This window comes from Physeter macrocephalus, chromosome 14 (genome assembly GCF_002837175.3).
Source record: "Physeter macrocephalus isolate SW-GA chromosome 14, ASM283717v5, whole genome shotgun sequence".
In the NCBI taxonomy this organism is placed as follows: domain Eukaryota; kingdom Metazoa; phylum Chordata; class Mammalia; order Artiodactyla; family Physeteridae; genus Physeter; species Physeter macrocephalus.
The window spans coordinates 124,333,538-124,361,307 of NC_041227.1; positions in this window are offsets into that span (position 1 = coordinate 124,333,538).

Below are 27,770 nucleotides of genomic sequence, written 5' to 3' on the forward strand. Positions count from 1 at the left end.
GGCTGAGCACGTCCAGTGCAGTTACCTCTGCCGAGAGCTCTGCAGGCGTCAGCTCACGACAGCCTGGAGCCATCCTGGAGCAGGGGCAGGCACCGTGAGTGCTCCGTAGTAGAGATGAGGAAGCTGAGGCTCAGAGAGGCTGAAAAAACTGGACCCGGGTCAGAGGGGAGATGTGTCGGATCCAGACCACTGTCAGACCCCAACGCCGTGCTCTGGAGTCAGATGCCAGGTGCACCCGGGGTTCTATCCCACCACCGGCACTCAGCCATCCCTGGCTCCTCCAATTGTCCAGCCTCCTGTTTTACAGACGAGGAAACTGAGTCAAAGGTGACGCCCATTCATGGCCAAAATATCCCCGCAGTCCAGCATTCAGACCCCCTGACCACCTTTTCCTGTGCAGCTCACCTGGGGTCCTGTCACCCCATGGGGCTCCTCCTCCCTCCATGTCCCCCACGCCCACTCCGGCAGGAACCCTCACAGCCTCTCCGGGAATCTTTAATACCCGTCAGCGGAAAGCAAACAAACTGGCCGCTCCATTTATTTCACAAGTCTCCCAATTTAATTAGGTTTTCCAGTTTTCTGCCTGTCCTGGGCCAGTCACTCCTTAGAGCAGTGGAGAATTCATTTGCACCTGCTGTCAGAAAGCAGCTCTCCCCAGTTAGAAAAATAATTAAGCCATCATCACACATCAGGGGTAATGAATCACCATTTCTCACTCAGTTCGCAGGTCGTTTGTTTCCCCTGCACTGGCGAAGGAGGTGCAGACTAAATCTGAGCAGCTGCCAAGTCGATCCCCAACCCCTCAGCCCCTTTCCTCTCATCTCTCCCCAGAGAGCCCGCTTTCTCCTTGAGCAGTGCTGCTGGCATGGCAGCCTCTGAGGACACAAGGCTCTCCCAGGGCCTCTACCCTGGGCTCCAGGTGGCAGGCCACGAAGTCACCTGCTTCTGTTCTTTCTCAGGCACCTGACTCCCAGGTAGCCACTATCCAGGTAACCCGGAAGGTGTCACCTGAATGAGACCTGGATGAGTTTCCTGGGGCTGCTGTAACTAATTACCCCAAGCTGGGTGGCTTAAGGCTACAGTAATATATCATCTCCCAGTTCTGGAGGCCAGAAGTCTGAAATCAAGGTGTCATCTGGGCTTTAGAGGCGGATCCTTCCTGCCTCTTCCAGCTTCTGGGGTTGCCGGCTATCCTTGGCGTTCTTTGGCTCGTAGACCCGTCATTCCATCTCTGCCCATGTCATCACATGACCCTCGCCCTGGTGTCAAGTATCCCTTTCCTTTCTCTGTCCCTGTCATTGGGCTTATGGTCCACCCTAATCCAGGATGATCTCATCTGGAGAGCCTTACCTTAATTACATCCTGCAAAGACTCTATTTCCAAATAAGATCCCGTTTACAGGTCCTGGGGGTTAGGACATGGACATATCTTTTGGGGAGAGGGATGGGGGACAGTTCAATCCACTATGGGTTCAACCCTTCAGGTTGTTGTGTCCCCCAGATGCTCCCACACCTGGACACTGCCAGGGTCCCAGGAGATTCTTCATCTGTATACACCCAGCAGTCTGGCCCCTTTTCCCAGACAAATTCCATCTCAGGACAGGCAGGCCAGCAGTTTGGGGGCCTGGGGCTGGTGTGTCAAGGGGCTGGCTTTCAGTCCCATGACAGTGTCTGAGTGGGCACTGCCCATAACCCACTGGGCCAGGTGCCCTGGGGCTCATAGACTGACACCCCATCCAGTAGCTCACAATCACAGAGCAGGGTCAGCAGTGCTCCGACACCAGCACTGGGATTGGAAGGCAGGATGAAGATGGGCTGGAGAGCTGGGGGTCGTATTGGGTGTCCTCTGCTTTCAAAGGGACAGAAAGGGAATCTAGGTCCCCTCCTCTCATTTTCACCCCCTCCCTCTTCCCCCAACACAAGGTCTCCGATGGGAACACACATAGATGCTCCAAGGGCCCTCTGGGTGGCTAAGATCTGGGGAACCCTCCAGAGATAAGAGGCCACACCTGGTGGCCTGAGCCTCGCTCCCTAAAGAAGCCAGGCTGGCAGGAGACTCCAGGACACCTGTGCAAGGAAGGAAGCTCTGTGAGCGTGCCCTTTGCAGGCAGAGGCCCCCAATCACACCATTAATAAACTCGAAAAAATTGCTGCATTTTGTTGACCCTCTAAAGATGTTCTTGATTGATTGATTGATTGACTGACTGACTGATTGCACGTGCCCATGGTTCACGAAGGAGCCTTTCCTTTGGGACGGACTGGTTTTCTTGCCTTTCTTTTCTTCCTGTTTTGGTTGAAGTTAACTACCTGTTCCGGGCAGTAGTACCCACGTTCCGCCACCTGGTGGTGCAGGCTAGCCACCAGCCCGGAGGACAGAGTTCCCAAGGTCTTATCTTCCTGTTTGAACATTGGGTATGAATTCATCAGCCCGCTGAATCGTTGTCATTCTAGAACCAGACCCTGGGGCGGACCCAATCTGGCCAGCTATTATGGAAGCAGCATTTCAAGAGGCTTCATGGCTGCAGATGTAAAAATGAGCGCACCCAGGTTTCTCTGTTTTGGAAGGACAGGTTTTTAAAATGTGTTTTTGTTTTGTTTTCATCTGGAGGAGGTTTTCTTGGTGTCAAGGAGACTGTGCCCACCCCACGTGGCAGCATCTGGGGGCGGCTTTTGGGGGGTCTGGCCCAGGTCAGGAGCTTGGGCAGTGGGCTTTAATTTTGGCTTCTGAGGTGGCTTGGCTCCGATGTAGAGACCCTCTGAGGTCAGTGTGGGTCAGGAGCTGGCAGGGGTCCTGGAAGAGGCCCTGCCCCAGTCAACAGGTGTCTGGGCAGTAGCTGCTACAGGCAGGGACTGCTTACCTGTGAAATGGCCCTGTTGAGGGGGGATCACTACTCCATGCGGGAGCTGGGAGCAGGGGGGCACCCCGCTTTCTACAACATCTGCCTAGTCCCTCTGGGCACACTCTACAGTCAGGGCCCTCTGTATCTGCGGGTTCCACATCTGCGGATTCAACCAACTTCAGACCGAAAATATTGGGGGAAAAAAAGGTTCTGGAAAGTTCTAAAAGGCAAACTTGAGTTGGCTTTGCACTGGCAACTGTTTACATAGTATTACATTGTATCTGGTGTTATGAGTAATCTAGAGATGATTTGAAGTATACGGGAGGATATACGTGGGCTATATGCAAACGCTACAGGGACCACTTTATACAGGGACTTGAGCATCCGTGTATTTTGGTGTCTGCAGGCTCCTAGAACCAGTCCCCTGTGGACACTGAGGGATGCCTATACTTCCCTCAGTCTGTCCCTGCCTCCTGGGGTCCTTCATTCCTTCTTCCGTCCTGGTGCCAACCACTCGCCTCCGTCCACACTTTGGGGAGCCCTAAAGTCAGTGAGCCTGGCTTTTAAGATCCCTTGGTTCGTATCTTCATTGTCAGACTTCTCCCCGCTCCGCACCCTTTTCCCAGGGACTCCAGTCCTGATCCCACGGGTGACACTGAGTGTGGCCGGAGGCCCGGAATCCACGGCTGTTCCTTGTTACTTCCTCTGTCACATCTGTGGGTCGAGCCGAGGGGCGGGTGGGTCTGGAGGTCTCGGACTTTTTCTAAGCACTGGTGAACTCTCTCTGTGGTCCGGGAGCTGGAGTTGGGTTGTCCTACATTAGAGAGAAAGGAAAACTTCACTTAAAGGAAAATAAAGATTCCTTGTACCAGCTGGGCCAGTTCTCCAGGAATGAGCCCTGGCTTATGTGCCCCTGAGAAAGCGAAGTGGAAACGCAATGAGGACACAAGAGAACAGGTTGTTTGTCATCAGGGATGTTACTTAGCACGTTAACAGCATTATTCCCACAAAATTAAAGGGAGATTTCTTCCTTTCTCCTTTCTGTCCACTGGGCACTTGCAGGGCCACCACGTGGGATTTTTGCCCCATTTAATGATCCCTGATGTTCAGGGTTCCCCTGCACGACCGCAACAAAATGATAAAACCCAGCACAACCCTCCATATGAAGCCATCGCAATCATAACATGAACCCCCCACAAAACCTAAATGCAAACGCTCATGTTCTGATCAGAAATGTGAGCAGTCGGAGAGACTAAAGTGAAGAGTTCCCAGCCGAGGGAGCGTGAGAACTGCCCTGAATCTCTCTGTGCCTCTTTCCCTTTGTGTAAAATGGGGGTAAGATTATCCACTGTATTAGTGTCCTGGGGCTGCCTTAACGAAGTCCCACAAACTGGGGCACTTGAACAACAGAAGTCTGAAATCCAGGTGTCTTGGGGCCACACTCCCTCTGAGGCTCTGGGTAGAATCCTCCCTGGCCTCCTAGTTCTGGTGGCTGCTGGCAACCCTTGACCCATGGGCACCTCACTCCAATCTCTGCCTCTGTCGTCAGTGGCCGTCTTCTCCCTGTGTCTCTGTCTTCACACGGTGTTTTCCCTCTTCTTTTAAGGCCAGTGGTCATATTGGATTAAGGCCCACCCTAATGACCTCATCTTAACCAGATTCCATCTGCAAAAACCCTATTTCCAAATAACATCACATTCACAGGTACCAGGGGGCTGAAACTTCAACGTATCTTTCGAGGGGACACGATTCAACCCATAACATCCACCTCACAAGTTGTGGTTAATGAGTTCATGTGTGGAAAATGCCTAGAGTCGTCTCTGGACCTGAGTAAACACTATGTGTCAGCTGTACTGATTATTGTTGTTGTTGTTATTATATGTGATTAGCATTTCTCTGGGTGGCTTAGATTTCTCAGCCTTAGCGCTACTGACACCTAGGGCCGGGTCATTCTTAGTAGGGGGCTGTCCTGGCCTCTGTTTACTAAATGCCAGCAGCACCCCCCTCCAGTACAGGCTCAACTTCCCCAGAAAGGGTGTTTTCCTTTCCCCTAGTGGTCTAGGTGGCCGGCAGCTGTGCCAAGAAGGTGGAGGCGGGTTTGGGAGGAAGGAGCCTTTCTCATCCCAGGTGGAGACGCGGCGGTTTCTCTGGAGGTGCTGAACTCGCTCCCCAGAGCCTGGGAATCTGTCTGTCCTCACCTTGCTTGTGCTGGACCCCGATGCTGGAGCAGGAAGCCCGTGGCTGGCAAAGCCCCTGTTATCTCTTTAGTGACTCCACCCCCAGGTCTGATGGTGCCGGGACTTTGGCACTGCTGAGCCCTAGCCACGGCCTGGCAGGATCGCAGGTGAGGGTCTGGATGGCCCCTGCGGTTCACGAAGCAGCTAGAAGGGGGGATTCTTGTACTTCCCTGTCTCACCTTAGAGGGGCAGCCGAGACCCAGGCCGGGGCACCTGTGATCTCATCGACCACTTAGTGCTGTTGACCTTGGGCAAAACACTCCTGCCCTGTCCCCCTCTCTGAAATGGGAGAACAGCGGTCCTACCCCTTGGGGTTGGGGGAGTCAACCCACTGACGGCATTTGGACCAGTGCCCATATGACTAATGGCGACATAAGTGTCAGCTGCCAGTGTCAGTTGTGAAGGGCCCTGTTCTCCCCTGTGAACCGGGGCCGGGCTGTCACTCAGGTGCCTAGGCTGACTCAGGACGGTGGATCCCAGGATGAATCTGACCTGTAAAAGGTGGGAGGGTGCTGTGAATCGCTCACAGATGTGACAGGTGGACTCTCAAGCAGGAATCCAGGCACACAGCAAGTTCCCGGGAAGCGGGAATCCTCAGGGTGGGTTGGCTTGTGTTGTTCCTTCGGGCATTGAATGACCTGTCCCTTGAAGTAAGTGGCCCTTTAAGGCCAGGAGCCACGTGGTTTGCCCAAGACAGAGGCTGCTGCAGCTCACCCCTCAGCCGACACCATCAGGACTCTGGGCTGGCCCGCTCTGTGGCAACCCTTGACGGTGGCTGGTGTCTTCTATGAGGGCTGGAAATAAAACTGTGTAGCCCGGATCCCCCGCGTGCGGGTGCCGTGAGGGTCGAATGAGACATTGCATTGACAGCCCAGTGAATGGCGGCCACGGTGCTACTGGGACGGTTTGTCCCTCACTAAGGATGTGCTGGGATGCTGTACTTGGCCTTGGTCCTCTTCAGGACATTTGGAGTCCTCCCCATTTGCCCACCCACCCTCCAGGCGCTCATATGCTCATGCCCCTGTGCCCCCAGTCGTGGCTCTTCTCCCATCTCTCTCCCTCCGTCGGCCACTCGTTCAGTGAGCGGGACCCTGTGCCAAGGACTCCTCGGTATCGGGGGCCTGGGGGATATGGCTGCCGCCCCAGGTGGCCCGTGTCTAGTTGAGGAAGTGGGGCTCCATTGTTTGGAACCTCAACGTGCAGTGACTTGGAGAAAGAAGACCTGTGTGACCCGGGCCTTTCAGGCAAGGCCATCTGCTGATGCTGTGGACACGGTTCCACTTGTCTCCTCCCGGAGAGGCCTGTGATGCTCCCTGTCCGGCAGCCCCAAGTGGACAGCAGAGGATGGGCCCGTGCTGCTGGCTGCTTCCTTCTCAGCCCAGCACCGAGTGAGATCCTGGGGGGCTTCACAGTGGGCTCTGTTCTAGGTAGCCACACGAACCCCACCTGCACTTGGTGGGCCTAGAACTCGGTGGGCCCGTGAGCCCTCCGTCCCAGTGGTGGGGATAGGCTCTGCCTGGCTTCGGCCTCAGGGTCCCCTCTGCATTGCAGGGGTGTCTGAGTGACTCCCGGCAGAGAACAGGTGGTGACCTCCTTTCCATTCCGGGCTGGTGCCATCCTCAGGCCACATCCTGTTTTTCCATCCTGAGCCTTTTATCCTTTCCCTTCATGTGTCCAGGGGAGTCAGATGTGTGGGATGGTCGCATGCAGTGTGCTCTGGCCCTGGCAGGAGCAGGCGGCCGCGGGCTCCAGGCAGTGCTGACCAGTGCCACTAGGTGGCGCCAGGGACCACAGCAAAGGGAGAGCACATCCTGGGGCTCTCACCAGCTGTATTTACTCAGCTTCTCTCTCCTGATAGGTGGTAGCCACCTGTCTTCAAATAAATTAGTTAGGTGGTGGTGGAGGGAGGGGGACACTGGTGGAAGAGGTGCCCCCAGGCTTTTGTCTCTGCTGTTAGCAGGGGATCTCATAGGTGGGTACCAGGTCTGAAACCCCAAATCAATTCTCTATAAAGGTTTTTTGGCCTTTTCAGAAAAAAACACTGGGAAACTCTGTTTTGTTTCATCTCTTGCTCATGTCATAGTTCATGATGTACTTTGAATTGCAAATTTCACTGGTACTATTGCTTGGTATTCTAAGTTTTGGGAAAGGAAAGATGTGTGTTCATTTATTTATATTTATTCATATTTAATAAGCCTATGTTAAGGTAAATGAGAGGAAATAATTCTCAGAAGCTCTGGAGGAATAATAGTGTGTCGGTCGACATAAGCTGGGTTATGCTCAGTAACAAATGATGCAAATCAAAAGTTAACAGGCTGTTTCTGACTCACACTGCATGGCGGGTCAGCCGGGTGGTTCTGCATTGGTGGCACCACATCGCAGGACCCAGGCTCACACCGTGACCGCCTGCTGATTGCCGGAAAAGGAAGTGTGGTGGTCCTGAACACTTCCACCAGAAGTGGCCCCCTCATCTGCCGCTTCATTGGCAAGCAAGTCCCGCAGCGGTGTGGGGTGGGCAACCCAACCCTGAGCCAGGAGATACGAGCAGCCCCGGGGACCACCGAGAAGCACCTCACAACTGCCTTCACGTGAACCTGTGATCTTCCAGGCCGCATTCTCAGCAGCTCACGAGAACTAACTCATAAACCCTCACAGCTCCTTGACGCACAGGGATGAAAGAATTTGCTCAGGATCGCACAGCTGGTAAGCGGCTGAGCCTCGTGGGGACAGTCTGTGCACCCAGCAGTTTCTCTGAGTTTGCACTTGGGAAATGGCGATGAACGGCCAGCAGGAGGAGAAGCGTCAGTCACCTCGATTTACCCATCATGTGCACCCCTCCTTGTTCTCACAAGGACTGTAGTGACTGATGGAGAAGAAGGTTAAAAATCAGACAGAGGAGGAATATTAAAAAGAAAGAGGATGAAGCCAACAGACAAACCCAGAGACCAACAGAGTCATGGGGCTTAAAGAACATCTCTTTGTTTCTCTCCTCGAAATCTCAGAAAATAACAGTAGTTTTCCCGTGTTGGGTATTTACTGCAGACCCAGCAGCGACCTAAGTGCTTTTCATGTGTGATACCAGTTCACACTCAGAACAGCTCCACACGGATGCACGGATATTAGCTCCATTTCACAGACGAAGATGCTGAGTCTATGGGAGAGTAAGGCCACGCAGAGGCATGAAGTTCCAGGCGGTGTTGGAACCCCGGAGCTCACACCGCAAGTGTTGCCTCGGGCGGCAGGAAGCCCTGGTGGGGAGCTTGCTGTGCAAGTTTCTTCCACCAGGTGGCAGCACATGTCTTCTCGCAAACCTCTTGCCACCTGACGAGTGCACTTGGGTTCCAAGAAGGGGGGGACCCAAGGGACTTCTGTCCAGCCCCTTCTTTTACAGAGGAACTTAGGTCCATAAATGAGGTGTGCTGCCCCAAACACGTGCACTGCGGTTGTCACACAGGGCCCAGTGACCACAGTGTTCTCAAAGACCTCCCCAATCCAACACACACACACACACACACACACACACACACACACACACACACACATGCACACACAGATGCACACACGCGTCTCATTGTCTGGGCTCCATTTCTGAACTCATTCCCCACCTGTGTGGTTCGCATTGAGCCCAGTTTAAAGAGGTGGCAATGCTGCAGTCAGACAGAGAAGCCACACACTTGACATTTTAAGTAATAACACAGCGGAGGTGTTATTAGAACACTCATTATTAAGATGAGGAAACTGAGGCTCAGAAGAGCCAGGGAACCTGCCCCAGTTCTCCTTCAGGTATTGTTTGTCGCCTGGTGTCAGGTGAGAAGTCCTCGGAGCTGAGATGGGGGTCGGGGGTCGACCTCAGTGGCTGGCCTGAGGAACTGGGGTTTCTTCCTGCAGCAGTGGAAGAGCCACGGAAGGCAGAGAGGAGGAGGGCAACGTGATCACAGTGACAGTTTTAGGGAAATGAATCAGGGCATGTCTGAGAAAAGAGAGCCAGGTGTCGGGACCCTGCATAGGAGCAGTTACAGACCCCCCCAATGCGAGGTGTGGAGGCTCCAATGGGATTGGGATCTCTTGGGGGAGAGGATCTGGAGAGAAAGTGAGAGAGACACTTGAAGAAGACCCTGCAGGACTTGGGAGCTGTGGAGACAGGAAGGGCGAGGCAAAGGGAGGAAGCAGAGACGGGGTCCCAGAGGTTCAGCGGCCTCCCCCGACAGGTGGTCCTGGGGTAAGAGGTGGCTCACACCAGAGACTCATTCTGAGGCGTCTTGACGGAAACAAGCAGCCCCACTGCCTCCGGGCTAATTTAGAATGGGTGGCGCTCTGAGTGCCCGGGCCACCTGCCTGGGCTCCGCAGGGCATCTTCCTGGAGCCAGCGTGGGTGCGCGTCCTTAGATTCTCAGGCTGAGCCTTGGCGCGGCATTCACAGTGAGAGCAGCGGTCTGGGCGATGTTTCAGGCCAAAACCAAGTTAAGGCCAGCACTGAAATAAATCCACCTGGGATGGTGGTGTTGACGTGTCCACGGAGAGCAAGACGGGGGAGCAGACAGACTCGGCACTGGACGGACTCCTGGCCACTTTCCAGGGTCGAAATTTGGCACAGATTCCTGTAGGCTGGATGAGACTTAGAACATTCTAGACTCCTTCTTCCTGACGCTGGGTCTCCCCTCCAGCAGCCAGACCCTTGGTGGGTTCTTTGAGGAGACAGGGAGCTCGTTGTTTGCAGCAGCTGATAGGTGGAGGGCTGGCTCTATCTGTTTCAAGACAGATAAGCTGAAAAGCTGCTCTGCTTTGGAAACACATTGAGAACTTGTGTTTCCAGCCCTTCGGTGTTTGAAGATGGCCTCCTGCCCCGTGCCTCCTCTCTTTCAGAGCTGTTTGCTTTGGTGCCCTTGAGTAAATGAGCCCACGCTGAACTTGAACAGCGCTTCCCCAAGTGTGGTCCTCAGACCAGCAGCATCAGCCCCAGCAGGAACTCATTAGACGTGCAAACCGCCTGCCCCACCCAGGCCTACAGAATGCGACCCGCTGGGAGTGGACCCTGCGAGCTTGCCTGTGGCTTAACAGCCCTCCTGTGATACCGATGATGGTTCCGAGTCAGGGGCAGCGGTGTGAGAGTAAAGGTTTAACAACAGGCTCTTCCAAAGGGAAAAAAGATTGCCTTGATTTGTAGCATTTGCTGATTCCCACACTGTAAATACTCCCACCACGGCTGACTGGTTTCAGGCGACCTGCCTGCTCTCAATCGGTTCAGATAGTTCCTGAAGAGCGTGAACTAGCTCCAGCACACCATGACAGGGGGAAATTAAAAATAACCCCAAAGACCACTGGGAGGAGAATTCGGCCCCAGTGCAGTCCAGGGAGGGGTCCTGGGGGGCTGTGTCCTGGAGGAGACCTGGCCATCGCTTGTTTGAGACCTCATCCCGGGGGTACTCAAACCTTCATGTTTCCACCCCTGGTTTCTCCCTTTGTCCCGTACCCACTGACCCTCACTGGACCCCGCCACCCATGACTTGGTCAACCCAACAACCTCTCTCCTATTGTTCGTGCTTCCCTGGAGGAGCAATGGAGGGGGAGGAAGGGGACCCTGACCTTCCAAATTGATTCCTCCCCTCGGCACGCACCCCACGGTCACAGCGCCTGTGACCATGATGGGTGTAGAGAGTGGACTTGCAGAGACGGGGGGCCATACCCTCTGCCCCGACCCGACAGACGAAGGCAGATGGGGTCAGAATCCAGAAGACTCCCACTCCCCTCACCTGGGCCATCTTATCCCCCCTTGGAGTGAACTTTAGGGGGAAACATTCTGATTTGATGGGTGGCACGTAAGTGGCCCTCAGCTGAGAATTTTGAGTGTGACGGTGGGAAGGTCCACCGGCTGGATGATGAGGGCTGGGCCAGGGTCAGGCCCACGATGTCAGGGGCCGGATTGCAGGTGGGGGCCGGCCACCCATGGCAGCAAGTGGCAAGTCCCAGGGTGGCTGCGCTGGCCCTTGTTCCGTCTGTGTGTTCTGTCGGCTCCTGGGGCTTCGGGCCTGCTTCTCCCTCCTGGAGTCACAGCCCTGCCCGCCTCTTACTCCCCCCAGCAGCCCTGATTTCTCACATATGAGACAGAGAGAAAAGGGGCAGACAATACTGCAGACCGTGCTCTCTTCTGGTCCTTGCTTCCTTCTCCCCTCCTTCCGGGAAAGTGGGAAGGAGACCGGAGGAAGCGGGTGGCCAAGCGTGGAGCCGCCTCCAAACTGGGCGTCTGGCTTGCAGTTCAGATGGGCCGGTGGGGGCCAGCCTGGAGCCCAGCGCTGGGAGGGATTCCTGCCAGGACCTGTGGAGGATCATGGTCACCATTTCCCAGACAGGGGTGGGACTGTGCCCTCCACCTCCGGGGATGCTATTGCCAGGCAAGTGTGAACACTCACCCACCCAGGGCATCCTGACCTCATCCCTGGAGGAGGCCGGGAACATGCAGGCCCTCCATGCCTCCTCTTGCACCTGCTGGCGTGGGACGCCCCTCACACACACACTTGTGCAACACGCCCGCCCACGGGCTGGGGGCTCCCTCTGAAATGCTTATTGCAAAAGACAAAGGAAGCTCAGGGCAGTGAGGCCCCTACACCAAAGGGATTAGAGGACCCGGGTGGGGAAGGGTTAGGGAACTTCCTCCCTGCCGAGGAGAAGGGGATCAAGGCTGGCGATGGCGGCTGGAGGGTGGTGGAGGCAGGAAGGATTACGGACTAACTGCCTGTGAGGCTCAGAGGCCTTGGCCGGGAGGGGGGCCCAGGCAGGAGGGGGCATGGCAAGAGGTGCCCCTGGGGAACTGCCAGCTGCCTCCCTGCCGGGGATGTGGCTGGCCATGGCCATCGGGGGCAGTGCGGCTGCAGCCAGAGCACTTAATCCCCCACCAGCTTTCTCATCTTCTCTTTGAATAACGCCTGGCCTGGGTGAGGAAGGAAAGGAGCCTGCAGATGGAGCATCTGGACGCAGCTGGAAACGCTTTCAATATGTTTTTGAAGAAACAGGAACAGGCTCCATGAGTTGGGGGAGTGTCCTTCCCTGAAGCCTCTGGCTCTAGGCTCTTCTGTCGAGGTCGCGCCTGAGCTCGTTTGAGACCTCCATTCCTGGGCCCTCATACCATTCTGGCCCAGCGACGGCTCCACCCACGCACGGCCTGGGAGACCCAAGGTTGGCTAATGAGGCCTCCAGGCCCTTCGGGGAGCTTCCCCAGGCCGGTGTGTGCCGCCCCGAGGACGGAGGAGCAGGTGGTGCTGAGCCCCTGGGCCTTGCAGCCGACAAGGCTCTGGGCACCCATCCAATTCTAAACCCCAAATTCCAGTCCTTTCCTGGTGGGGCACCCGGAAAGTGCCCAGGAACCCCCGGGCCGTTTTTGCTCTGATTCTACAAGGAGCACTTTTTACGAGTTGGAGCAGGAACCAGCCATCTGGGTGGGATTCCTCCAGGGGGGTGTGTTCCTTCAGCGATGAAATTTCATCAGCAGCAATTAATTCTCTGTCAAGAGAGCCCACGAATTTGTGCCAGAAGGGGAAGGAAAACCAACTGAATCTTTGATCAAACAAGTCTGTGTGCTGGAGGCTGGGTGCAGTTAACTACTTTCCTGGCGTGAGGCTACCGGGAGGGGCAGGAGGCGGGGGTGCCCTTGCTCCTTCCAGGCCACTTGGGTAGGGGGCCGCGACGTGGCCAGAGACGCTAGGTCTCCTAGGCCACTGCTACCCTGGGGAGGAAGCTGAGGACTGGGCTTTAGAAAGGGGATGGGCGAAGGACGGGGCTGGAGGCCCCGGGAGACTCTGGGACTTGGTACCTCTGCCCCGTTCCCATCTTCTCCTGTGCAGTGGTCTCAGGATGAACAGTAATCAGATACTGGAGCTCAGGGCGCTGGTGAAGAGTGGTATTGATTCTACAGTCTGAGTGTGTGTGTGTGTGTGTGTGTGTGTGTGTGTGTGTGTGCGTGCGTGTGTTTGAGGGGGTGAGACTGAATGCTTTAGAAATGTGCGCACACAGCCCTAAAATACAGTCCCAACAGCTCAAGTCAATCATTACGATAATTTAAACCAGCCATTCAGATTAGCCATCCTGGCCTGTGCACCTTCAAACCTCAGTACCGGCTCAGAGAAACTCTGAGACCACCTCTCCTGGGCTCCCCTGCTCCTTCCTGCCTGGACTCCACCCTCAAATGCTCAAGAAACTGGTGGCAGGGTTCAGGCACCCCAGTTCCCTTGGCATCAGGTCTCACGGAACCCAGGGGGAGATGCTCATGGCAGGCGCTGCCGGGGACTGCTTGGGGTGGATGGCTTTGGAAGCTATTTGAAAGGGTGCCAGCTCTGAAGCCTCAGAAATGCATGTGAAATTGTGGTTTGGGCCAATTTGGAAAGGTCTTTAGTGAGGAGAAAGGAATGCTGGTGGCTGCACGGGGTTTGGTTCCTCAGCAAGCTCATCTGGAACCAAGCAAACCCAAGCAAGTCTGTGTGCCTCTGGGAAAGCACACATTTTTTTGCCACTATCATGGCAAGATTCAGGCTGTTCTGTAACATGATTGGTGGGACACAAGCAGGAAAGCCTGAGCCCCCAGTCTTATGTGGTCAAAAGCCCCCCTGTCATCTGGACAACTGCCTTCCATCAGCATTAAATATCTGAGTGCCCACTGCACAGTTTGCCCCTATTGCTTCAGTCACTGGCAGCACAACAGCCTCAGAGGAACCAAGTCTGGTGGCAAGGTGGGTCCAAAGCAACACAGGGAATATATTTAAACCCCAGCAAGGGCTTGTGTTTTGTTGGGTCCCAGTGTGTGTGTGCGCGGCGATCTTTCTGGATCCTTGGGGATGCCTTGGGGAGGATGTGTTGGGTGTTGCTATTTGACAGCTCACCTGTAAAGGTGATAACAGGGTGCGCTGGAGAGAAGTGATCTGTGCACCGAGGCTTGACACTGGGTATGTTTAGTGGTGACGGTGAAATCAGGGTCGGTTTGTTACCCCGACGCACTCTTGGGTCATCTTTGGAGCCTTCTTTCCTCATCTGCCTTTTCAAAAGCTTGGCTTGAATGAAATAAATTATTAATGTTAATTTCACCTGTTTCTTTTTACCCTTTCAACATGACTTCTAGAAAATGTAAAGTTACATCTATGGCTTGTGTTATATTTCCACCGGGCAGTGCTGGTCCACAGGACAGGCAGAGGCACACAGGACTGTTGATGGCTGTAGATCCTAGCAGAATGAGACTAAAAGACACAAGTGTTAATTGAGGTGGACAGAAAGTGTGGCAGGTACAGGGTTGCCTGGAGGGTGCATGGACAAAACTGGCTCTGCACAAAGCTTGTTGGACAACTGTGGTCCATCGCTGGGGTAATGCGTCTACAATTTCCAACTCAACGAATTCCAGCCTCCTTCCCCTGGGTGCCAGCCCCCACTGGTTTTCTCCCATTTCTCACTTGGAGCATCTCCTCGCCACCCCCTGCTTAGAGCGGCCCCAGGCCCCAGGATTGCAGGCTGCATGGCACTGAAAGGCTTCAGGGTGGTCCTGGAGGCTCTGAGCAGCCCTGGGAGGCCATGCAGCTCCCTCCCAGGTGGGGAGGGGGGCAGCTTGGGGCCGTGGTCAGCATGTCCAGGTGAGGGGTCCTCATTGTGTATGCACAGCTTGTCGGTGCCATCTCGGGAGCCTTGGAAAAAGTGTGCCCATGAAGAAGATAATTGAAAATCAAAAAAGACTTTGTTAATTTGATTAGGCAGAGCCGTCGTTGAATCGTTCTTCATCAAAAGAGATTTAATTTTGACATGCAATTAAATTCTTCTGCTGTAAGATCTGCCCCAAGTGCGGGAGATGGGCTTGGCAGCCGGGGGAGGGGCATTGGGGGATGAGGGGTGTTGCTAAGAATTGTTAGGTGGGGGTAGTAAGCTGGGGGGGTTACTGGTGCGGAAGATTTGGGAGAAAGACAGAAATGATGGCAGTGGGGCCCTGGGAGGAAGGGGAGAGGTGGAGTTGGAGGGAGCCGAGCCAGCAGAGGGACTCAGAGGACGAGGGGAGAGTTTGAGAAGAGAAGCAGGGTGACAGAGCCAGGGGTACGGGGCAGGGGACAGAGGGGAGCTTTACCAAGAGGAAGGAGGGGGAGGCCACGACTCAAGGCTCAAGGAGCTAATCTGTAATTCTCAGGCGTGTGACAAGCTTGGTCATGAGTGGGAACCAGGAGGCTTCTTGGTGGCCTGAAATCAGGAAATCTCCTGGAGTTGGGCCTGGATCTGGAAATCTATCTTAGAGGGAAGCAAGCAGGTCCATCGGCGATTTAAGGGTCTGAGCCGTGTGGCCCCCAGCCCCCGAGGGTGCCCCCAGGGCAGCAATGGAACCAGTGTCCAGCTCCTGACCCCCCACCCCAGACAGGGCCCCTGCTCACACGCCCCCATTTTAATTCATCCATCTAAAAGCAGGGGTGTTATTTTCTTCAATTAAAATGATAGTGGTGTTTGCTTTAAAAAAATCACCCGTGCTTCTTGAGGAAAATCTGGAAAATTGAGAAAAGTGTAAATAAAGATGGAGAAACGTGAAGCTCCCTTAAGTGACTTGTGAGGATTAAAGACACAATAAGCACAAAGTAGAATTAGAACTCACGCCTTTCTCCACTTCAGCTCATTCCCCACACCCCCAGTGTTGGTCCTGAGGCCAGGAGAGGAGATGGTGTCCTGGCTGCGGCCCACCAGCCTGGGCTTAGCACCAGGGACACATCCGTGAACAAACCAGATAATCCCCACCCCCGGGGGCTGAAGGCCACAAGCAAATCAGTGAATCTTCGACTGCAGAGAAGCATGCCCTGGGGCAGGTGTCACATGATGGTGGTGGAGGAAAGAGGTCAGTTTGGGGTAGATGCTGGTGAGAAGTACCCCCCCCACCCCATCCCTGGAGTTTCATGCTCCCGTAGTCAGACCCAGGGCCGGGGACGGTCAGGCCCAGAGCTCTTTCTGAGTCTTGGGCAGCCTGGACAGGGCCTGTTGCTCTGGGGGCAGGGAGCAGAGGCCAACAGCCTGCAGGGGTGAGTGGATGCTGAGCTCCTGCGGGAGAGGATCCAGGCTTTTCCCACTCAGGGTTACCTAGAGCAAGAATCAGCACGTTGTAACTAGCAAATATTATCTATTAGGCCAGCTCTGAGAAACTCGGGGTAATTGTGTTAAAGAGAGGCATTAACACAGCAACGCGGCCTGGAGAGGGAGGGGCTGGTGGAGGCGGGGATTACAGGAGGGAGCCCCGTCTTCCCTGTCTGCCCGCTGGCCCATGGCACCAGTTCCTGGGGAAGCTTGGTCCAGACTGTCAGCCCCCGAAGCGTGAAAAATGCCAGTCCAAGGCTAGAACCAACCCAGAGGGGTGGCCGAAGGTTGTGTCCCAGTGAGTCTGATGCCTTGGCAAAGGCGGTATTTTTTTAAATGCTCTCTGTCATATTACTTTAATATCTCCTCCACTGGTTCTCAGGAGAAAAATTATGGTCTGGGGCAGGCCTACGTCCGACTCATGCATTACCCAAGTGAAATCTCCTCTGTGGGTCCTACGGCTGCTTCTCTCACTCTGGCAGCGCTCCGGGAAGGGAGCCAGCCACCCATCACCCCCCAGCCCCCCTCGGGCCCCACTCTCATCTCCCTGGGCCTGCAGGATGGAGTTCAGTCTCTGTGCTCCGGGTGGTGATGGAAGCTGAGCCGCTAAGGGGAGGCACGGTGCTCTCCAGGGCTCTGGCTGGTGGAGGGGCCCCGGGAGCTCCCTCCCAGCCCTGTGCTCACAGGGGCCACGTTAGAACTCCTGGGCCCTGGATGCTCCTGCTTGCTCCGGCTCCTTCCTCCATAAAAATGTTAAAAGTTATATTTTATGATTGCGTTGGTGTAAGATGAATATATTAATGTTATATGTCGAAACATTGTCCTCAATCTAAAAGTTCATTTATTTATTCTGGTTTTAAGAGAAATTAAAACATTTTCGTGGGGCCTGGCACCGTGCCTCCTGGGTCTGGCTAATGGAGGAGTGGCCTGCTCTCACGCTGGGGCACTGGAGATTAGCACAGCCCAGCGTCCTCAGATCTCCAAGTCATTGCCCAACAGCCACTGTCCACCAGGGCAGTGGCCAAGGGCACAGCGGGGAACTCTGGAGAGCGAGTTTGCACGGCTCAGGGTGAGAAGGTTGGGTCCATTGTCTTCCTCAGGCCACTCACACCGCGGGAGGCCTCAGGCTTCTTCTGCAGAGTTCCCCAGGGGATTGAGAGCAGATGGACAGACGGAGGAACTATAGGACGCCAAGAACCCTTCCATTTCAATGCAGACACACGGAAGCTGGATGTCCCCTCCCCCTGCATCCTCCCCCTCCCAGTTACTGACCAGTTTGGAGCTTCCTGCTCAGTTTGGAGCAGTTGAAAGGCTTGAATCTAAGTGGACAGACCTGCCTTCCAAGTCCAGCTCTGTTTCTTAGGAAACAACTTGGCCTCCCTGAGCCTCAGCTTTCTTACCCATAAAATGGGCCTGATAGAGCCTTGGTAAGAATGTCACATCACTCAGAGAAGCCATTGCTGAGCACTCTGTGTGTGTGTGTGTGTGTGTGTGTGTGTGTGTGCAGGGCAGGGACACAGGGCAGGGACCCAGGGCACGGTAGCCATGATTATCCCAGCTTGAGTCTTAACATCTTTGAGAAAAAACAGTGATTTTCCTGTTTGGGATCTTCTGGTCTTCTTTCTGGTGGGTCACACTGTCAGTGACAGGGTATTTCATTGCAACTTAATGTCTAGAAAAAGGCCATAACTTGGTGTGTGTGTGTGTGTATGTATGTGTGTATGTGTGTGAGCATGTGTGTCTGTGTATATATGTGTCTCTCTGTGCTTGTTTCTGTGTACTTGTGTCTGTTTGTCTCCATGTATGTGTGTGTCCCCGTGCATCTGTATCTGAGTGTGTCCCTGTGTACCTGTGTGTGTGTGTGTCCCCGTGCACCTGTATCTGTGTGTGTCCCTGTACACACACAGGCAGAACCAGCCAGGTGGTGGAGGTCTGGAGCATTGCCACAGAAATAGCCAAATTAGGGAAATGAGTTTTTAGAAGGAGGGGAATATTTTATGCTTGATCAGGGATATTTTTTCTCCCTGCAGTTTCTTTAAAACTATTAGGAAGACAACACAAAAAGCCCCAAACTCGACCAACAACCTGGTAGAAAGTACCATGAGTTTCACCACCGCTGAAGCCAGGGTTGGGGTGGGGGGTGGTGTCTGGGCCCCAGGTTTGGGGACGGCCCAGACCACAGAGAAGAGGACGTGGGGTGCCAGGGTGTCACATTCACAAGAAAGCTCCCTGTCCCCCGGGGTCGCGGGATGTGGAAATGGACCTGCAGGCAAACGTGCAAAGGAGCAGGCATCTTAATTGTCTTTGTGCTCAGGTTGACCCGTGGCGGAGGGGTGGCAGAGACATAGAACAGAGGAAGGAGATCTCCATGGCCCTGTCCTGCTGCCCCCTCCCCACCTGCTGAAGATGATGTCCTCACCTGCCAGCCCCTCCCCCCGCACAGTAGCTCCCTCTCCTGCCCGCGGGCCTGGCTGTCTGCTCGGTGGCAGTAGGAGGCCAGCGAGGCCACTGGTAATTTAATTGAGCCGGTTTGTTCACAGTGGAATATTACTTCTCTTACAATATTTTGAAAAGGAATTCAGCTGAACGCTTGGCTTTATGTGTGCATTGGGGGCGGGGTGTTCCTTCCTATTGAGCCCCGGCGTCTTTCCATCTCGACAGCTCCGGTCTCCCCAGTCTGAGCCAAGAGAGGGTCCTGCTGGTCCTGGCGCTGGTCCTGGCAGGCCCCTGCCACTCCCACCCCTCCACCTCCTCGCCTGTTTCATCCAAATCCACCCTGGCTTGCTGGTGCCACAGTGGCTAGAAAGGCAGCTTCGGCATGGAAACTTGATCTTTCTCTCCTCCCAAAATAAAACGTGGGGATCAGGCATCCTTTCCAGCCAGGACTGTGGGGTGGAGACCAAGCCAGGGAAGGTGTGCTCCTGGCCCTGGGGCTATGAGAGCAAAGAAGGAAGGTGTGTCTGCCCAGTTGAGAAAGGACCGCCCTGCGTCGGGGAGAGGGCAGGGCTGTGGTGCATTTGGACTCCACATCTAGGAATAATCAGCGTAATAATTGCTGTTAACATGTATTGAGTACTCACTGTCTTCCGTATACAATTCTAAGGGTTTACACAGAATAACTCACTAAATCCTCATCCACACTGTGAGGGACACATAACCATTATCCCAATTTACAGCCGAGAAAATGAAGGCCCGGAGAGGTTAAGTAGCTTGCTGGAGGTCACACAGCTGGTACAGGGCAGGGGCAGGTTTGGAACCCAGGCATCTGGCTGCAGAGTCTGGGCTCGTAACCACTGTGATGCCCCAGAAGCCGAGTTTTGTCACGGGACCAGGTGTTTCACCTGGAGCAGCTTAAGGGATTCTGTGACCCTCTTCTGAGCAGGAGTGTGGCCCTGGGAGCTGCAGCTCTGCCCCCCAGTCCCCCTCACTCTCTCTGATTGCTGCCTCCTCTCCCAGCCAGGCCCCCAGCCCCCTGGGGCTCCCTCTGAGCCGTCAAACCATCTCCGTGCCGTTGAGAGACACCCTGTGTGCCCAGAGTAATGTGACATCCCTGGGGGCTGGGGACACAGCCCTCCAACCCCAGTCATTTTGTCAAGAGCCCCTGCCTACCCACCCTGTGATCACTTTACCCACTTGCCCAGCCATCAGGAGACAGCTTTGTGTTCGGTGTGTGAGTGTGAGTGTGTGTGTGTGTGTGTGATGTACGAGTGTGTGTTTTCTATCTCCCAACTGGGCCAGCAGCTTCTCAGAGACAGGGGCCAAATCCCCCCCTCCCATCCCCTCCTCACCCTTCCCCTCCACAAGTCGCAGAGTGGGTTGATCTATAATCAATGTGTGGGAAACGATTTCCCTCCACCGTCTCCATACTCTCCTGGGAAAACCTTGTCTTGACCAAATGACTAGGGATGGGGAGGAGGGCTGTGTCCCCAGTCCCCGGGATGTTACATTACTCTGGGAACACAGAGTGTCTCTCAATGGCACAGAGGTGGTTCGATGGCTCAAGGGGAGCCCCCTGGGGCTGGGGGCCTGGCTGTGAAAGTAGGTGGCAATCAGAGAGACATGAGCAGGGCATTGGCTGGCAGAACTGCAGGGGCCTGAGATAGGAACTAGGGGAAGGGAGCCAGGTATAGCTGTGGCAGGCGGGAGGGAGGAAGAAGCAGCAGCCTGGAGCTCTTCAGAGAAGGAAGCCCTGGGCTGAGGGGGCCGGTGGCTCTCCAGGAAGCAAGTGAAGGATCTATGGGATGTTGTATGTAAATAGAGTTCCTTTAAATAGAGTTCCTTAAATCAAATCATATTTTCAATGCACTGAGGGAAGCTCAGTCTGTAAAGAAACCTCGCCAGAAGTCTTTTCCAAAAAACAATGCTTTTGCTTGATGCAAAGCATCATTCTTTATTTAATTCATGTGTTTTCATATGGAGTGTTCTTAAAGCAGGGCACACCTAAATAGCAACCCCCCCCCCGCAAATCCTGCAAATGTGAAAAAAAGGCTGCGTGCATGTGTGTGTGTCAGTGTGTGCAAACCCTCCCTCACACGTACCTGGGTGCAGCCAGTGAGGACATTTTCTCATTGCTCAGTGCAATTTAAATTAAAGCAAATGTTTAAAAGCCCTTCCTTCCAGTTTTTATTTGCTGGCCTAAGTCTTCTGCAGCAACTAATTAGCTTAATGAGTTTTCTTAATTCTCGGCTGTTAGCAAACCATGTTTCTGCATGGAAACCCGTCCTTTCCAAAGGAGAGGGTCTTGGCACTTGGCACACAGAGGCCCCTGTCCCCTCTCACCCGGTGCACCAGCCCCTCCCGACTCACCCCCCGACCCTGCCCCAGCTCAGGCACAGGTGGAGCCCAGCGTCAGGAGGCCCGGCCTTCTCCACTTTATCGCTGCCACCTGCCCACAGCCCCTCACGCTGCCTCTCCACAGCCCGGTCTTCCTGGGACCCGCCTGGTGTGGAGGAGGCAGACCCACCGTGAGCTTAAAACCCATCACAGAACAGAGGCAGGTAGGAGCCGGTTCATCTGGAGGGAGGAGGGGGTCGGTGAGCCGTCGTCCCATGTGTGTCCTTCCAGGCGGGCCTCGTTCTGGGGTTGGGGGGAGACACCAACCCCATTGCAGAGTCTCCTGTTCAGGCTGTGAACGGCCTGGGCACAGTCAGGCCAGCCCTGTGTTGTCAAGTCCTCCGGTGGAGTATTTGCTCAGCCCCAAAGGCTTGTGCAAACAAGCACCCTTTTGGCCCCTGTGACCCATTTTGCGTAAATTTAGAAGAAACTATTTCAAGAGCTCAGGATGCAGTGAGGTGGGGTTGCGGCTGGCTTTGCTGTCTGCCATTCAGAGGCTTTGGGCAGATTATTTCCTTCCATGGATATTCCAGAGTGCCCTCGACAGGCAGGGCAAGCAGGTGGGCTGGGTCCATGGCCAGTCCCCTCCTCTCTCAGGGTTTTTCCTTCACATGGAAGTGGGGATTGGCTAGGCTTTTAGGGGGCCCCTTGTGAGAGAGTATGGGGGCCATGGAGGGGGGGAGAATGTGGAGGGCTGTGAGTCGATGTGGGCTACACCTGGGAACACAGCTGGATGGGCCAATGCATCAATAAACAACACATGGAAATAGGGTGCGAGCCCTGCGGTGACCCCACCCCCCAAAACTAGGAAGCTTTGAGCTTTGGAGACCAGGCCTCTGATCTGCCTGACAAGAGTTCACACTAAACTTCCCCTTCGAATGAGCAAGTAAAAGTCCAGGGGAGCCTGCCCCATCTTCTCCAGGGTCTGGGCTCTCCCGTGGCAGAGGGGCTCCAGGCCCCACTGGCCCCTCCATCTTCTTCACCCCTTGAGCTCCACCCCTGCAGCGGGCACCCCCACACCTTCTCTACCCTGAGTCTCTGCATCACTGATTAACTCTCAACCAACTTCCCACACTCTGACCAGAAGAAAATGTAGGAACAGACTCATGTTAACTTAGGTTAGCTTTCTGTCTTAGTCTATTCAGGCTGCAATGACAAAATATCACCGACGGGGGACTTATCAACAACAGGCATTTATAGCTCACGGCTGGAGCAGTGTGTCTGGCCTCCTCCATTCCTTCCCTGCCCCTGTGGGTGGAAGCACGTCCCCAGGAAAACGTGGCTGGGCCTGGGGTCCTGGGGCAGCTCCTGTAGGAATTCATCCTGACGTGGGGCACGGGCTGGAGGATCCCAGGAATGGGAGCTTGGGCCAGGCCTGGCCTGTGGAGCACCCTTTGCACAGAGGCCAAGCAGTAGGACCAGGAGGAGCCATAAGACCTGGGGGGACCTAGACACTGGAGGGGGGAGCCATAGGGTCTGTGCTGGGTGGGGCAATGAACAGAATCTGGGAGAAAGTGGCACTGTCTGGAGGGGCAATCTATGGTGCATCAGCCTTTTCCAACAGAGGGAGGAATACTTGCTGAAAGGGTATAATAATAATAATAGTCACTGGTGTTTGGTGAGCACGTGCTCTGTGCCAGCACCGAGCAAAGCGTCTTGAGGAACGTCTCCCTGAACCTTGCCTGTGGGTTTTGGTTGATGCGCGGGTCTCCTCGGCCCACTTAACACCTTCAATTATTTTATCATTGTTTCTGTATTAATTGGGGAAATGCTTTCTTCTGGGGCAGGAAACCCCCCAAATCTTGGTCGCGTAACGCAACAGAAGCTTACTCATCACATGAAGCTCCCAAAGGGCATTCCTGACCAGGGGGCCTCTGCTCCCACTGGGTACTCAGCCCCAGTTGCCTCCGTTTTGTGGAATCTGACACGATGTCCACATTTGTGAGAAGAAGAGAGAGCACGGGGGTCCCTCGGGCTGGCCTGGAGGTGTCACACATCCCCCAACCATATTTCAGTGCCCCCCCCCCGCACCTGAAGGCTGCTGGCCTCCCGGGAGGGTGATGAGTGCGTGGGCTCCGCGGTTTCCATTTCCCCTTTCGTATCCAGTGTCTCGTCCCAGCAAGGGGTGCCTTCTGGAATCAAACACTTAATTGATTGGCTAGGGGACTACGGAGTGTGGAGATGAAGGCCGGCTCTGGCTCAGAGCTCCTTGGCCTGGCAGGGAGCGGCATCGTGTTGGGGAATAAGGGAGGCCCTGGGTTCCCCTGGAACGAAATCAGAGGGAGGCTTCCTTATTTCCCTTGAAGCTACAGGGTGTTCAGAGCCCCTCAGAACCTAACAGCTGCCTCCAAACCAGGCAGAGTGCCGTGGGCCTATCTGCCCAGCGGGGTCGCGGGGCCCATGGCCGCCCCTCTTGGCAGACGTGCAAGTCGGGGCCCCTGTGCAGAGCAGGAGGAGAGGTGCCAGCCGGCCAGGCAGCCCCCCGCCGGCCCTCCATCCCTGAGCCCCCATGCCCATTCCTCTCCACACTCACATGGTGAGCGGAGGGCAGATGCCGCCCCAGTCCGGGAGCCCAGTGTGCTTGTCTCGGCTTCACCTGTGCCGTCAGATTCTGCACAGAAAGTGCTTGGTACTGAGAACTGAGAACCTGAATCATTTCCTCAAGATTTTCCAAAACAATTGGGTGAGAGTGTGTGACTGTACATGTGTGAGTGTGGGAGTGCGTGAATTCGTACTGAGTGTGAACAGGAGGGTGTGTGTCCATGCGTGGTCCTGTGAAAGGTGGGTGGGCTGTGCACACTGGCCACCACTATTTGGGTGGCAGCAGGCCAGCCCCATAAGCAGGAACTGAGGCACCAGCAAGGGGTTCTGACGTCCCAGGGAAATGAGGGGACACCACGTGGTGGTGACTTCCCAAGCTTCGATTCCATGGGAAGGCTGTCTGGAAGATTCCCTCAGACGTACAAGCGCCATCTTTGCTGCTTCTTCCCTCTCAAACCCTCCTAGCTCTGCTCCTGACGAGACACCTTGCGGGGGTGAGCATCACGGGGCACCAGGAAAGGGGCTTGGCCTCGGCTGCCCCCTCACCTGTGCAGCCCAGGGAGGCCCTGGATGTGAGATTCTCTGCTGCATCAAGAGCCTTCTCTTGTGGGGGGACCCCGGACTTCATCCAAGTGAAGGGAACGTCTGTCAGTCCTGGAGGGCCCGCTCGTTGATATCCAGGACCCCTTCCTCTAACACTGTGCATACTCCCTCTGTGCGGGCGTCCTTTGGGAGGGCAAGGGGGGCAGGAGGGACGAGGCCAGGAGACAAAGACAGATGCTCGTTCAGATGCTGTTGACCCAAACTGCGTCCCGCAGGGTCAGACACGGTCACCCGGGGCCACAAAAGAGGACCCCAGGGCTGGAACACAGGAGAACACAGGAGCCTTTGGCCAGAGGCTCTCTCCGGAAGGGGAGAGGGTACAGGTGTGTCAGCAGTGGTGACACACCTGAGCTCTAACAGTCACTGCCGGGAGCAGAGTGAACCCAGACTGTGGTGGTGGGCCTGCTGCATGTGAAATAGCCTTGAACACTCATTACCATGACATTGGCTGTGCCCCCAAAGGACACATCTGGAGTTTGGGGAGAGGGGCCGTGCAGGGCGAGTGTCGCTGTTGGTCAGGTGTCAGCGTCAGTGCTGGCACGTGGCAGATGCCCAACGAGCGGACCTCCCCTCTGAGCCCCTCCCCATTGGGTAATGGGGCTGCGGAGCAGGCCAAACTACTCCGAAGGTTGCTGGCTTCCTGACCCTCAGCCCAGAGGCTGTGGCGCTGCTAGTACCTGGGCTGGGAGGGTGGCGGCCCCCTCTAGCTTCATGCTCCCATTGCTTTATGTGAGGCTTGATCCTTCCAGAGAACAGGTGAGTGCGGGTGTGGAAAGAAGGAAAGTTGTCTGGAAAGAGAACGCATGTACTGGGGCCCCAGAAGGAGAGACAGTTCACGTGTGATAGAGGATAGGATCAACGAGAACCTTTGTGCCCACACCTCCCATCTCATTAGTAGGAAATGAACACAAATCACACTGAAACTCCTCTTCCCACGTGCTGAGAACCTCCTGTGAGGATTTCAGGAGTCCGTGCATCTTCACTGCTCTTTGTCTCAGGCTGGAGCTAATTCCGCTACCTGAACGCACACAGAGGTGTGCCCAGGGGGTCACGGACGTGGAGGCAGAAGACCCCGTCACGGCGAACGTTTGCCTGTGGGCCGTCTCAGTGCCCGCTCCCAGAACAACGGTTCAAGTGTTTGCGGGCCGCGGGCGTCCTTGGGGTAGCTCTGGTTCATCTCCTGCGGCCTGCAGAGCCCCCTGCCTGCCTGCCTCGGTGCACACCAGCCGTGCCTCTCTCTGCTTCTCCACACAGGTGCACGGTGCCTCCATCCTCTCCTCCCCGGGATCCCGGGCAAGGTTGCTGGAGGGACGGTTTCGAGTTGTTCACTCAAGTACAGCTTGCCTACACCACCTGAGCTGCAAGCCAGGGAGGGGCTCCCTTCTATTTACTGTCTTCTCCTCTCTCTCCCTCCCGGCACCTGCAGCCCAGGACCCACATTTGGTGATCAGTAATGCTGAGTGACAAACACGTGGACCTGCCCAACGTGATTGGCGTTTTGAACAAGAATCGGGCAGTGGGCAAAGATCAGGGCACCAGAGGAGGGAGAGGGGGACAGGAGGGAGAAGAGGAGGAGGGAGAGGAGAAGGAGGAGGATGAGGAGGTGAGGGAAGAGGCGGTGCCCACTAGGGAGGACCAGTGTGGACCGTCGGCCCGCTGGTTCCTGGGGACAGGAGCCTCCCAGCTCCATGTACATATTCTCCACATGCCGGTGCATTCTGCATTTGCCCTCCTCTAATTGAGCAGATGCTGGGCTGGTGGTGAAGCAGGCCAGCATTGACTGCGTGCGACGGAGGCATCAATAAAACACTGCGTGTTGGGAGGACGGCTCGCACACTGGCAGACTGTGGGAGCTGGAGAGTGGCACTCTATTCATGATGTTTTGATTTCTCGGGCTCTGGGGACGCTGACTTTGATAGATGGAGATGTGGCGCCGGCACAATATACCATCAAATAACAGCTCACTTCCTGAGCAGGCATGAGCCGCTGCAGCCCACCCATTCCTTTAAAATTAAACACTTGCAAGAAAAAAATAAAGCTTGGGGAAGATAGAGCCACAACCCACGATGCCAATGGCCCGTCGTGCTGTCAGTTTCACACGTGTGAAGTGTCGGCTTTACTGACGACGGTGCCCGAGAGGTGGCTGGCCCACCTGTCAGGGAGGCCAGCACAATGCCTGGTCACTGCTTGGACTGCAGCTTGGTCCTGGGGTTGCCTCTGTCAGCCATCTAGGTAGTTCTGCTAGAGACCGGGATGCTTCATTCTTGCTCTGTTGCCTGCAAACTCACACCTCCTTGCTTTCCATAGTGCTGGTTTTGGCACAGGGATCCCAAGATGCAGGTGGGCCCTCTAAAGTGCAAGTCACCTGGCAGCTATGGCCAGCCCTGCTTGTGTGTGTCACGGTGGGCAGGAGTGTCCCTGAGTGCGGTCCTTCTTGTCTTACGGGTCCTGATCAGAGCTGTGCTGTGGCAGAACTTCTGCAGTTGATGCTGATGTCCTCTTTGGTGCAAGAGGGTGGTACCCAGGAGAGGACCTGTCTCCATGGTTACGGGCCATGTGGAGGTGTGGCAGCTGCGCTCCTGGCGAGCCTCCCCGCCCCATCCCTGTGGCCTCTGCTGGGTTCTGATCATGCCCTCCTTACCTGGAGGGTTTCATGAGCTCTAAATCAGATAGCAGCTGTAAGTATAGAATATGGGGCAAAACTGTTTAATCTACGTTGTCAGTGTGAGGAAGATATATTCCTTCAGTTTTATTTTTTCCGAAGGTGTTATCAAATGTGCTGGTGATTCATGTATAGGAAATATATTCTGTTACAACATTCTTCACCTGCCGGGAGCTGGCTTCGGCAAGCCCTCATTGTCTCCCCGCTCGCCGTAATCCATTTATCTGGCATTCGTGTGGGAGCGAGGGGGCCGCTGCTGGGGCACCAGTGGAATTAAGTATGAATTAAATGTACCATTAAAGTAAAGTGTTATCACAGGCATTTAATGATTTTATTCTTTAACGGTTTCATTTTGCGATTTTTGATGCCCAGGCAGCCTCGTATTTTAGTTGTTCTCAGTGGACTTTCGGTTGGGAGTTTGTTGTGTTCCTTAATGTCAGAGAGGGTGCTGTATTTTCCCCCTAGTTACAGCTGTCCCTTTAGGTTCTGCTGGAGTGAGTATTTTGTTTGGAGGAAAATGAAGCTGGAAAAAACCAAAGTGATTCTTTAAAGGGAGTTAAAAAGAGCAAGGAGCTAAGAACTTTTCCCAGAAATACAGTGTGTTCAGAGCAGAAATTAAAATATTCAGCGTGAGTGGGCTTCATCTAGGCTCAGCAAACATCAGGAGACAAGCCTCCCCACTCCCCAGGTCTACTGAATACAGCCAGGACTGATGGAATGTTGTTTTCTCTTATTTTATGTTCATAGCCCTGCTTCCCACCCCCTGGCCCTCCAGACCTCCCCTTGTCCTCACTCTGGCTCTGCACAGCCCAGCCATCCTGTCCTGATGCAGGGAGCACCTGCCTCCCAGCCCTGGGCAGCCTTTCTGAGCTTTGGGCCGACAGCTGCCCAGACAGGACCTGGAGAGTTGGGATTGATTCACCCATCAGCCAGTAGGTAACCGTTGCTGATTTTGTGCCGGGCCTGCCCCGGGCACGGGATGGAG